General features: G+C 35.4%; 1 pseudogene; it reads right to left on the reverse strand.

Moving 5' to 3' along the window:
* Nucleotides 1-222: 222 nt before the first annotated feature.
* Nucleotides 223-7,462, reverse strand: LOC103067117 (vomeronasal type-2 receptor 26-like; annotated as a pseudogene).
* Between the last annotated feature and the right edge of the window lie 5,845 nt (nucleotides 7,463-13,307).

Raw genomic sequence — 13,307 nt, forward strand, 5'->3', positions numbered from 1 at the left:
GGTGCCATGGCAGAAAAGGCTCATCTCCTAGTTCCCATCAGATATAACTCCTTAGCAGATGGGACCCGCAACACACCTCTTCTGCCACCTCTGATGGGATGGGTGGATGTAATCAGGAAGAGGGGTCCCTCAAATAAACTGGCCCCATGCCAAGATGTTCATGGGTGCAGGATTATAAACTAATAAAAAAAATATTAAAGCGTCATGCAATTTTATATACTGTTATTGCCTTTTCCTTGTTAGCTGCTCTTTCTTGTTCAGTTTAGGTCTCAACACAATTATATAGCATTTGGGGAAAAAGATACAAATCAGTAACCTAGCACTGGAGGTTATAATAGAGAAGATCTCCACAGCAACCACATATTTTCCTTTTGTGCTCAGATATGTTGGAATAAAGGACAACCACACACTGCAGAAAACCAACATGCTGAAGGTAATATGCTTGGCTTCATTGAAAGCGTTAGGCAACTTTCTTGCTAGGAAAGCCACTATGAAACTGACAATGGCAAGGAAGCCCATAAAGCCCAAGACGCAATAGAACATGAACACTGATCCTTCATTACATTCCAAGATTATTTCTTCTGTTATTGAACTCCTGTCAACGTCTGGGAATGGGGGAGAGGTTGTCAGCCATGTAGTACAGATCATAACTTGAATAAAAGAGCAGCAAAATACTATGGACATGGCTAGTCTTTGCCCCACCCATGTGGTGATCTTGGACCCAGGTTTGGTGGCTATGAAAGCCAGAACCACAATAATGCTTTTGCTAAAACACAAGAAATGGCCACTGAGAAGATAATACCAAAGGTAGTTTGACGAAGGACACATGTCACCTTGGAAGGTTGGCCAATGAATAGCAAAGCTCATAGGAAAGACAACATGAGAGCTATAAGGAGAATATAGGTGAGGTTCTGGTTGTTGGCTTTAACTAGTGGAGTGTCCAGATGCTTAATAAAGACCCCCAGAACTACAGCTGTGATGAAAGAACAAAAAAGAGCAGAACTGGCCAAAACACTTCCCCAAAATTCTTTGTACATCAAGAATCTTATCATTTTGCTGAGACACAAATCCTGATTCTTGTTTGGGTACTTATCTTCTGGACATTGAACACAGTCATCCATGTCTAGAAAAGAAAACATCAGGTCAAGATTTTGTACTCCTGAAATGTATTGAAATCATCAGAAGAATTCAAAGTGTTCACCATTTATATTTTGCCCAAAGTTCTCTCTCAACATTCCAAGACCAGAAGTGGCCAATTGGCTAAGAAGACTTTTGCCATTCAAGTAAGTGGTATTCTCCGTAAATAATGTACTTAGTGTTTTAGTTCATATAAACTAAAACTATGTATCTAAAAGTTTTCCTTGGGGAAAAAATTAAAACATTAGAGTTTAAATAGAGTCATTAAAAGGAGAACAGAAAAAAGGGACTTGGGAGATTATACATGAAAACTAAAACAAGAAAATCAAAAAGAGGTTCTCTTCATTATTATAGATGGCATGGATTTTTGGATCTTAGACAAAAAGGCTATTTTTTTCTGCAGAAAATTAAAGGTGATGGTAATTATGAATTAATAGTGATAGAGTTTGTTTTCTTTCTGTTTCTACATAGTTTTCTACCCTTTAGGATGCCTTGTGAGACTGTAAATAAAGAGTGCATCCATTCTGGAAATGCCAGCTTTCTTCATGCAGACACAACACAGAATCATACTATCTGTCTGGCTGATTGAATACTACAAATTTGGTGTGCTCTGGGTTCCTTTGATGAAACGCCATCTATTGGGACTGTTCAAGTGCACCTTACCTATAGCGACACCTGGCTTCTTGAATGAGGTGCCCCTGAGATCCAGATGGCTTCCAACCTGCAGGTGCTTCTAAGGGCCTTGAAGACCTGGCTCTTCATCCATGCTTTGGTGAGGATGACTTAAGATCCCTTTGGACTGTGTTGATTTGTTTATTTTTTGTTCCCCATGGCCTGTTTTCCCTTACACCAAAATCCATTCTGATAATTACCTACTACATTAAAATCAGCAGGTGAGGAAGAAGATTCCAGGACTCCTGTGAAGATTGTCTGAAACCCAGTAATGGGTCTTAACTCTTATTGGAGAGTCACATCATTAGAGGAAGATGGGGTCAAATTACTGCACTAAGGAATTCAGAAAGGTCAGTCACCAAATTCAAAAATTTAAACACAATCACTTCTATTATTTGAATTTTTCTGAGTGGTTTCCATTTCTGTGACCCATAACAGATGGGGAGAATTAGGAACAACTGAAAACAATGTGATATATTCTTTTGGATTTGAAAAAAAAGGATATCAATGTGTTTTGATTTTATTATACCTATAAGCTTTACAAATGAGATTTCTTACCCTGCTGATGTGCTATTTTTCCCTCTGGACATTGAAGGCAATCATAGCAGCAAAATGGCTTTCCTTCTATCTTGCTTTTACTATAGCCTGAAGGGCACTTGTTGTTACACCGAGAAAGTGGCTGGGTCTGTGTGTAATGAAAGGAGAGACTGCATTTCTTCAAACAGTGACAACATAAATACTACATATAGCTTCCAATATGCAGAAACATGCCATGTTTAATAATATACCATGCAGGGTTGTGTCCCATTTATTCACTGAGGGATTCATTGGATAATAATGTTGCATCGACTATGATTGTCCACATACTGTACGTAATTCTTATTCTTGGGGGATCAGAATACAACTGTTACCCAAAAACACATTGCAAAATCTATGTGAATATTTGGGGATATCTGGCACTTGTGCATCTTGTAGGCACCCCCAACATTTTTTATTCAAATCACATCTAAAAAACCCAAACCATCTGTTTCCTTTCTCATAGATTCCCTACTTTCACCCAGAGATAAACTAGAGCATACCCAACAGATGAGCAAGAGAAAATATGTCCTAGTGTTAGCCACATTACTTGGACACACAAACACACTCAGAGAGATAGACAGAGAGGTTGCAGCAGGATTTCTCTTTCTGAATGTACTTGTTGGATAGGATATATATCTTATTTTCATTACTGGAATCCTAACAGGATATAGTTGGGAGATAGTAGACCATACCTGGTTAAATCTCCATGGCCATATGATGTCATCCTTATCAAGGGTAAGCATTTCTTCTTGGGAATCTATCAGGTCTATCCTTCCAACTCTGACTCTCAGGAAAGACTGGTTTGGAAAAGTGATCCAATTTATAATATCAAATCCAACTTCTAGCTCTCCATTCTGGTTGAAGGAAATTTTTTCTCCTGCGCTGTTGTTGAATGAGACTCTTCTCATAAAGTAATTGAGCTTAACTGCAAAGTAAAAGAAAAGGAGTACAGTAGTCATTCATCAGAATATAGAAAAAGTATGATTTTTTTTCTATTTTGAATACAGTTTATTAATTTATTGATTGAAATTATTTATAGAACTGCCCATCACACAGGAGTGACTCTGAGTGGTGTAGAAATATTAAACCCACTATTGATTGATTAATTGATTGATTATGTGCCATCAAATCATTGTTGACTCTTAGTAACCACTTCGATAGATTTAATCCATGAACCTTGAAGGAGACTAGTGAGTACTTATTGACTAGGATTAAATAAGACTCACTGGAAATTCATAGACTGCCAAATCATGCACATAATTTGGGACAATAATGTTTTCGAAACACATTGAAGTATGCAACAGAAAGTTTGAAATAGTGAAAGAGGTACATGAGTGAGATTAAAACAGAGAGGGTTTTTTAAAAAAAAAATCATTACTTCCAAGGTGTTTTGAGATCATGTTATTAGTAGCTAAGATTGTTGAGGCCAGTTAATTAAGGACACACATTTGAAATTATGTATATGATTAAAATTTTTCCTACAGATGAAAGTTAGGCCCCTTTAAAGGCAATCTCATTTCCTAGGAATTGATAGACAATCAGTAGAATTATTCTTGGAAATGGTAGAAATATGGATTTTTTACTTCTCATTCTAGCTTACAGCCATAAGATTTTCAACTGATTTGCCTTCCACCAAGTTACCAGATCCAATATTTCCTGCTTATTTTTCTGGGATCAACAAAATCAGCTAGATAATGTTGCTCCAAATATTCCAAAATATCCAACACATTTCTAATATTATCCCTTAACTGTCGTTTAGATAAAAACCCACATTGATCTTCATGAATAAATTCTTGCAAAATTATTTTCAGCTTCTCAGCCAAAATCATTGTAAACAACTTGTAGTAATTGTTCAATAATGATATCAGCTGATAGATTCTTGTTAAAATCAAATCTTGTCCCTGTTTAGGTACTGATGCTATAGTAGCCTCTTTCCAGCTGTCCAACATCTTTCCCCTCTGTAAAATTGAATTCATTATATTTTGTAAAGTTGGCAAAAGTTTATTCTCAAAACATTTGTAATAAGAATCAGGTAAACCATCTGGTCCAGGCACCTTTCCTCTTTTAGATCTTTTTATATCTTCACAAATTTCCCTTCTTGTTATAGGTCCATTCATAATCTGTTTCTGTTTCTCTGTAATCTTCAGTAAATTTTGTTTCTTTAAATAATCATCCATTTTCTCCAGGGAAATTTCTTATCCTTTATATAAATGAGAATAATATTGATGAAATATTTTTACATATTTACATTATCTGTTATTACAATATTTCCCTCTTGTAATTTTAATATTATTTTCTTTTCTTTTTCTTTTTGTAAATTATATGCCAGTCATTTCCCTGGTTTGTCTGCAAACTCAAAGTTTTTTTTGTTTTGCATAATTCATTTTTATTTCCTTTTCTGTTACAGTTAACATATACAATTGTTGCTGTAGAAGTTTAATTTGTTGTGAAATACTTATCTTCTTTGGAAACTTCTTTAATTCTTCTTTTCTTTTTATCTCATCAAAAATAGCTGGTGTTTTCTCTTGCCTCTTCTTTTTGAGTTCACTGTTATGTTGTATAAAATATCCTCTCCTGAAACCTTTACTTGCATCCCAAACCATGCTTACATCTGTGCCTTACATTATTGTAATTTCTTTTTACAGTCCTCTACTATTATTTCTGTTTGTAACAGCATTTCATTTCATCTCCATCTGAAAGAACTAAGTTTTCTTTTAAAAACCAAGCTCACTGGGTTATGGTCTAAAAAAACCACCTGTATCCGATAGTGGTTAAGAAACTGAGGCTTTTGCGAACCTTATGGCCATTACGGGCTGCATTGCATTTGTGAGCACAGTTGTAATGCTTTGACCCCCATCACTTGACTCACACGTCAACCACAAAAACCACAATTCCTACAGTCTCCTCATGAGGAGCAGCTGTCCGGAATGTAGGTGGGTGATCTCACAGTCTCTCCTTGTCCTAAGAGACTCCGCCAACCAGAACTTGCTGCCTGGCCACCAATCTCTGCCGCAATGTTATCCCTGCTCCTTCAGGGACAACTAGTTCACCCCTGAACCTTCCCAGAAGCGGTGGTAACTGCAGTGAGATTATTGTCTGTACAAAGATGGAAAGTTTTGGCAATACCTTCAATGGAGGAATGGTTGGTGAAGATGACAGAACTTGCTGAAATGGCTAAATGACTTGTTTCATTAGAGAAAAGACAGTATCTATATTCACTGGTGACTGGAAACCCCTTATGGACTTTTTGCATTAAAAAATGAACTTATGATTTATGGTTTTCATGATTAGACAGAATAGATTATAGAAAAAAAAAGAGAGTCATAATGTAACTTTAGAGAGGTTAAACTATAATTGTACTTGCAACTAGGTTAAAAAAGATCAGAAGCCACTTCTTTATATTTTTCTTTTTTTTTTTCCTACCTTTTCCTACTTCTTTTCTTTTCTCACTTTTAGCTTTTTTCTTTTATTTCTTTCTCTTTCTTCTTTTCTCATGCTTTTCTTAATTCAATTTTAGTTTGTATTAGTACTTATTACTGTTGTTAATGTTATATATATATATATATATATATATATATATATATATATATATATATCAGGAACTGAGACAGCAATATCAAAGGGGAATAAACTGATATATTTTGCTTGAATATATACACACACGCACGCACCCATGCACACACACAATCAGCTAGATAATGTAATATTTTCCAGTGTTTTTCAATATGTTAACGATTCCTTATTAAGTACGACATAGACTATATTCAAGCAAAATATATCAGTTTATTCCCCTTTGATATTGCTGTCTCAGTTCCTGATGCCTCCTTTTGAGAAATTATGCACTGAGAAAAGTCAATCATATTTTCCTGTGTCATTTTCAGAATATGGAGGGAATTTCTCTAAAATTCCCATTCCTTTATTATTTCTGTAGTAGCCAAATTCTATGTTACCACTATGAAAATAAGGTATAACTGGTCACAGATAAAATGTTTTATTTATCATTTTAGGTTTAATACATGCTAGCTATATAGTTTTAGATGATATATATATTTACTTCATAGATTGTAATATTTTAGATCTGCACTTGCATAGTTATTTATCAAACCATTATAGTAGTGTATGTTACATTTTTATTTGTTATTTTATATTTGTTATGCTAGTGTTTTATCTCATCTATTTGATTTTACTTTCATGTTATACTTTTTCAAAATCTGTTGGTCACTGACCGAATAAACAGTATTTTGACCATTTTGGCTCATCCATAGCTCCTGGGATTCCCCTTCCACCATTATGTGTGTTCGATGACTCAGGATTTTCCATCAAGCTCTTCTGAGTTTCTAGTAACAATGCCTTGCACATGGTCTTATCTTATCTAGTGCATTCCACATGGTCTTATCTAATACTCTTCCTTCAACTTTAAAATTAGTGTATTTTCTATGCATAAGATTCCAGTCTTAAGATATGGGATTTCCACCCTGCATGATCATTTGAGAAATCATTAACTCCATGATATATTTCATTTTTTTTTAATTCTCTAGTTCATGAGAATTTAATGTGAACAAGTGCTAATGAATAGCACTCTGTAGTTTTAACAGGAAAAAAAAAACTTTATTACAGGAGATACATAGGGGGATGGCCAAAGCTATCAGCTACTTAACTACATCATTTCAGGCAAAGAGTCAGAGAGCAACTGTGTTTGAAAAAACAAAGGAAGAAAGGAAGTGCTTTGAGATAAATGAACTATTTGGAATTCAGCTTCTAAGACGTCTTATTGGAGACAATGTCCTTTACAATCTAGATTCTATTATAATGCATACAGTATGGTGAGCCCTCTGTTCTTTGTTCAGGACATTACCTTCCAGAGTGGTTGTTTTAAAAGGTTCTGTTTGACTTCCTGCTCTTCTGTTCTGGATTTGGAAAGAGATGACTGCAAGTCATGCAATGTATGTGCCACTACATAGACTGCATTGTAGATGCTGTAGCTGTGGCCAGTCATGTCCATTTCAAAGACAGATGAAGGAAGACTGTCAAGTTTTTCTTCTCCAGTGCAGATGGCTGTATCTTCTTCATCCATTATGGACCTGGTGAATGAACATTCAAATGCATTTTCCCAGAAAAGTCTCATAAAACTATCTTCCTTTTCCAAGGCAGGGTTTCTCATCTGAAGAAACTTCTGGAATCTCATTACTTCCTTTGAGTGAATTGAAAAGGACAGAGCACCATGAAGGAAATCTGTCTCTTCGTTTCTTTGAAAGGGAAGTGAAGTGAAATCCATCTGGGTTGTCATAATCCATACTTTAACTCTTCTCCATAATGGTTTTCCTTCATATTTTGATAAACTGAGAAAAATTCTCAGAAGAATCATGTCTTCAATTTCACCACGAACTACTACTACATTAGCAGTGCTTCCCATAATGACATTGAACATTTCAAACCCGGCTTCCACAGCAGACAAAATGTTATTGGAATAAGTGATTGCTGGAAATCGTTCAGTGAAAGCAAAGCAGATGCCATTCCGAGAAAACATGGAAGCTATATCCTGTATAAACCTTTCACCATAATCATTAATTGAGTATAACACTCCAATCCAAGTCCAACTGAAGTGGAGCAGTAACTGGAGAATCCCCTTGTATTGATGATTAAATTTGGGAACATCTGTTGGTATATAGCAGCCTGTGTTTTTGTATTCATCTCTGGAGTTGAGCCATAGATGAGCTGAAGAAAACACATGGAAATGTGGGACGGGGAAAAATAGGGATTGAATATGGTGACATTTACTTATGGCTGAATGGACTGAATGTTCATTCAAATGTTTGTTTGAAATTTGAACTCCATACTTCATATATGAATCCAGGAAATGGCAAAAGAAATCTCAACATTGCTCCCAGATTGTATGAATCATTTAAAATTCAGTAGGAATAAGAGGGCCAAGAATACTTGGAATTAAATTATATTTTGGAAGAAACTATCTACCGATCTGCATTAGCAACAAATGCAGTTGCATGCATTTTATATTTCATGGAGGTGATCTATCTCATATATTAGTAAAGAAGAAATTCACATCGTGTGATACCCACTGAGCTGTGTGTTGAAAATTATACTGCATATGTTTTGAAGCTCTGAATCCTTATCTTTCACTTCTGGTACAAATGGAAATGTGGGACAGGAGGAAAAATAGGGATTGCATATGGTGATATTTACTTACTGCTGAATGGACTAAAACTAGAATTTAAGAATAATTTACTGTATCTTTCACTCCTGATATTTTCTGCCTGTCTGCCAATACATTCATTGATCCATCCCAGAGTCTGGTTTTGCACCTGAGACTACAATTGAGCTGTTCCTAAAAGATAGTGTAAGTTCTCTCTGGGACTAAATTCCACGTTATGAAAATATGCTGTGTTTATGTTAGTTTTTCTCAAGAAAAAGATTGTTTTTCATTCTGCTTATCACACATATGAAAACAAAAACCCTCACTATCTCATAGCTTCTTTTCTTGAGTTGGATAATAACTGTAACAGTGACAATAATAACAAGAACAGCAACAGGAAGAGGAAGAGGAGTTGGAGGTAGAGGAAGAGAAGGAGGAGGAGGAGGAGGAAGGCTATTCCTTAAAGGCTATGGACTGTAAACTTCCATGTTGCTCTATTGTGGGTGTCTAAGTAGATGTTTTTCAACTTCCTGGTCTAAGAATGAGGCCAAGTGACTGGCTGAAAGTTACCTACCAAGCTTCTGTCCCACAGGGAGGACTGTAATCTTGGTCTCCCGTCTCCTAATTCAGATTCTTAAGCACTGCACTACAATGACTAAGTGTCAAATTCTCTGTAAGACATGCATACATCATAGGTATACACATACATGCTATTTGTTCTAGTCATAAGACTATTAATTTCTGTACCATAAATACACCTTTGGAAAAAGAATTCCATGTATGAATGAACCCCCTATATTCCATGCAAGCAATGTACCTGTGGTACTTTGTAGAGAGACAGGATGGTGGTCACATGGGTCTGAACTAAAGAAGGTGGTCCTCCAATGACAGCTATTGGTCTGTTTTGCTGGTGACAGCTGTAGTTAGGAGTTAATCTGTCCTGAGCAGAAAATGCTTCCAAGGAGGCACGATAGGTCCAAGTTGTGGTAAAATAACTATTGAAGATATGGAAGCCCAGGGTGTGATTGGGTAAAATGTGAAGATCTCCACTGATCTCTTCGACTGTAAATAGTAAAGCCAGGAACTGTTAAAAGAGGGGTGTCATGACCCTGAAAGGAGAAATATACTTTCTCACTCCACTGGCTTCATATTTCCATAGTTGGAATATTTCATTTCAGCAAACTGCAAAGGATTTTTATGAATATACATGACTATGATCAATTATTTTGACATTCAATCAGACTTTGCTCACTTTTTTTTTTTTACAATATTTGAAAAGTTTGATTAAGAGAATGATTTCTTTCACTACTCAAGAAGTTCTTTGGTCTCAGGTTTCCTCAGGAAAACCAGCTGCTAAAGATGAAAGTGAAAAGAGACTGCTAAAGATCAAGGAACAGAAGAAAGCAAAAAGGATGTCAGAACAGACAGTAGAAATTGCTAAGAACAGAAAAGAAGCCAGACCCACAAAAGATAAGGATCTCAGGAAGGAACTTAACAAAAGGTTTCAGTCAGCTGTTAGAAGAGGCAAGAAGCAATATTACAATGACATCTGTAAAGACATATTTAAATTATAAAATAGATACTAAAATTATATAAAGTATAATAACGACTAAAATTACAAAAAAGTGATAATATTTAAAATTTAAATGAATTTCAGTTACATAGAATGTGCTTAGCTAGTGGATAATTGGCCCATCAGGGTCCAGTGGATCTACAGAACATGTTCTTCTCCATTGCTTCTTCATCCTACCTCTGATTAGTAGATATCCTGGTCGCCCAGACTCAGCCTATGCCAAGATGCTATTCCTAGATGAACTGCTTCTGTTACAGTGCAAGTGACTAGGTTTTGTGAATGGGAAGAAAATAAGTGAGGTTTAAAATTAGAGGAAGTAACACCAACATCCTTCTCTGTCCCTCTTTACCTATAAGCTAAAATAAACTTACAGAATTTCATCAAAAAGATTACTGGAGGGTGGTTCATTGAAGTCCATCATGTTATAAAATATGTAGATCTTAGAAAGAATGCCTACAATGTTGAGGTCTCCTGGTTTGTATGCCTTGTGAGGAAAAGGCAGAGGGTCACTGATGCTGCATTTAGGATTGGGAATCTTACATACTATCTGGGCAAAAATAATCAAAAACATGGCTTCCAGTACCATCATCCTTAATGAAGCAGTTCCTTCTTGAAAAGCACCTCTCACAGCCTTGGTCAGTGTGTTACTAGTTCTCAATGACAATTATTCAAGTTCAGAAACCTAACTATAAGTATCCCTTAGTTGGGTATATAGCTTTGCACTTTCTCAGATTCTTTAGTTTTGCTGGGTTGCATTTCTGAGATAGTGATTCTTGCACAAATATTTGATAATTGCAGAGGAAGAATAACTAGCTCAGAATTACAGATGAAATGAATCATGAATGAAAATATCCCATGGTTATATTTCAGTAGAAGTAGTATTTATGTTTTTCCAGTGAAATAACAAGAAATATTAGGAGAAACAGCAGATGCCATGGTGGGTAGAACTCCTTTGGGATTAGAACATGTAGTTAAGAAATATCTTGGTAATTACAGTGGAGAAATTTCTAATTCCAAATCAAAAGTCCTAAAGAACCATAGAGAAGACAACATAGTATTCATATCTCATCAGCCCTGGTCTTCTCCACCATAATAGCAATAGTATAAGAAAGGTGTAATTATTGAGAGCAATATCATGGTCATCATTCCAGTAAGAATGTTAGAAAAAATAGCATTAATTTAAAAGAAAAGAAAAGAAAAAGCATCTTTATTAAGTCCTGCATTTCACTAAAGTTGTCTGCATATTAGAGAAAGATTAAGAGAAAATAAATCCCACTCTGTGTGATTTGTGTGTGTATGCATGTGTGTGTGTCTGTGTCTGTGTGTATTTAGAGAAACCTTGAGAACCTTCAGCTGAATACATAAGAAACTAAAACTGACTCACTAGAGCCCATTTTTCACAAATAGATTAATTTTAAATAATACTGTTTGGAAATTGTAGGGGAGATGGGTGGGAGAGAAATCTAATAAATAAATAAATAAATAAATAAATAAATAAATAAATATTTCTTGCAATTTGGCAAAACTTTTCTTCCCCACCAAACTTCTTTTTTCTACACTGTTTTTTGGTTCTTGAGTTTCTTTTTTGTGAGAGAGACTTCCGGTGAGAACATGGCAGCTTAAGCACCTCTCTATGACAGGGAGAGATGACACCACAGCTGGATTTCTGGCTGGCAGCAAGTGCTGGCCAGCTAATTTGCTCCAGATAAAGGAGGAAGCAAGGAAATTAACCCATTTGGTTTCCTGACAACCATTCCTCGAAAGCTAATCTCAAGAGACTGAAGCCTCTGAGAATGGCTCTTGAGTCAAGCAGCAGGGAAGTGGGGGAACCATCTCCATTCGCTGCTGCGGTGCAGCCTTAATGGACATTAGAACTGATTTAAACACTTAAACACTTTGGTCTATAACTATTTTTCAGCTTAAGAGAGACTTTCCTTCAAAACAGATAAGTAATTCTCTTGGGGCTTATCCTTATTTTTGGAACTATATTTTTAAATGAAGAAATAGAGTTTTAAATTAAGCTGATTAATTTGCAAAAAGCTGGAGGAAATTGAAATTTAAAAGAGGCTTAAAGTCTACTTATAATGAAAAAGGAAGATGTATTTGTTAAAAGTTTATTTTTTCATGAAACTCCATCTGCAGCAATGAGGTTTGTCTTTTCTATGGGGAAGTTTCTTATTTTGTTCAATTCTGTCTGCTGATTGGTGGGGCTTTAGAAACAGAGCTAGACTGTAACTTGATTCCTGTGTGATCCCTTTGAAGTAAGCATACATACCTGCAATTTCAGCTTGAAAGCACTAGAGGGCATGAACTGCAGTTTACTTTCATTTGTAATTAACTATATCTGGCTATACATTTTACTTGTCTAAATGAAAAGAAAAAAAAAGAAAAGAAATGGCTGAAAGAGGCTCCTTCGAGCATCTGCTAGAAGATAAAATAACTCCTTTAAGTGTACTTCAGTCAACATTTGATGAATTAGGAACTAGATTTAAGTCCTTGAAAAAAAGATAGAGGAAAGAGTGGATAAGATGATTAACTTTGGAAAAAAGGTGGAGACTGAATGGAATGTAGAATTGGAGTTCAAAAAAATGTTGGACTATGAAGGTGATATGAATAAAGAAACTGTGGATTTAAATATGGGCTGAAGATGGCCAAAAGATGATATGGAAAAAGATATTAGAATGGAATTACACATGGAATCAATTGATGTTATAATATTCAAACGGGAAACACAAATCATGGAGAAGAGTGATCTGGAAATATTTTTTATTTTGGACTTGCAAATGGAATGTACTACATCAGTGAGGCCATTCCTGGGAAGAGATGAAGAGAAAAGATAGGAGATGTTTCTGGGAGACGGCAAGAAGATGATGGGGAACCAACTGGTAGGACATTGTAAGAAAGGACTAAAGTTTAAGCTTTTTAAAAGTAAACAGAAGGTTTGCATAGTGAATTTATTGGACTATAGAGAACATAAATGTTGAGGCTCTCGGTAGTTATTAATGGGAGTTGTTTTTATGATCAGGATTGAATGACAATGTTTTAAGGATTTTGGTATAAAGTTCACTAAGGTTAAGATATATTTGTTATTAAAACTATGGAATTTTTGTTCTTATGTATGACAATAGTAGTAAGGTTTTTATATGCATAAAGGTGGAAGGATATGACATTATTTATAATTTTATTTTTTAAATA

This window comes from Python bivittatus, unplaced genomic scaffold, assembly GCF_059951505.1.
Source record: "Python bivittatus isolate LINGU-HERP-01145 unplaced genomic scaffold, Pbiv_v1 ctg000430_np1212, whole genome shotgun sequence".
NCBI classification, from domain to species: domain Eukaryota; kingdom Metazoa; phylum Chordata; class Lepidosauria; order Squamata; family Pythonidae; genus Python; species Python bivittatus.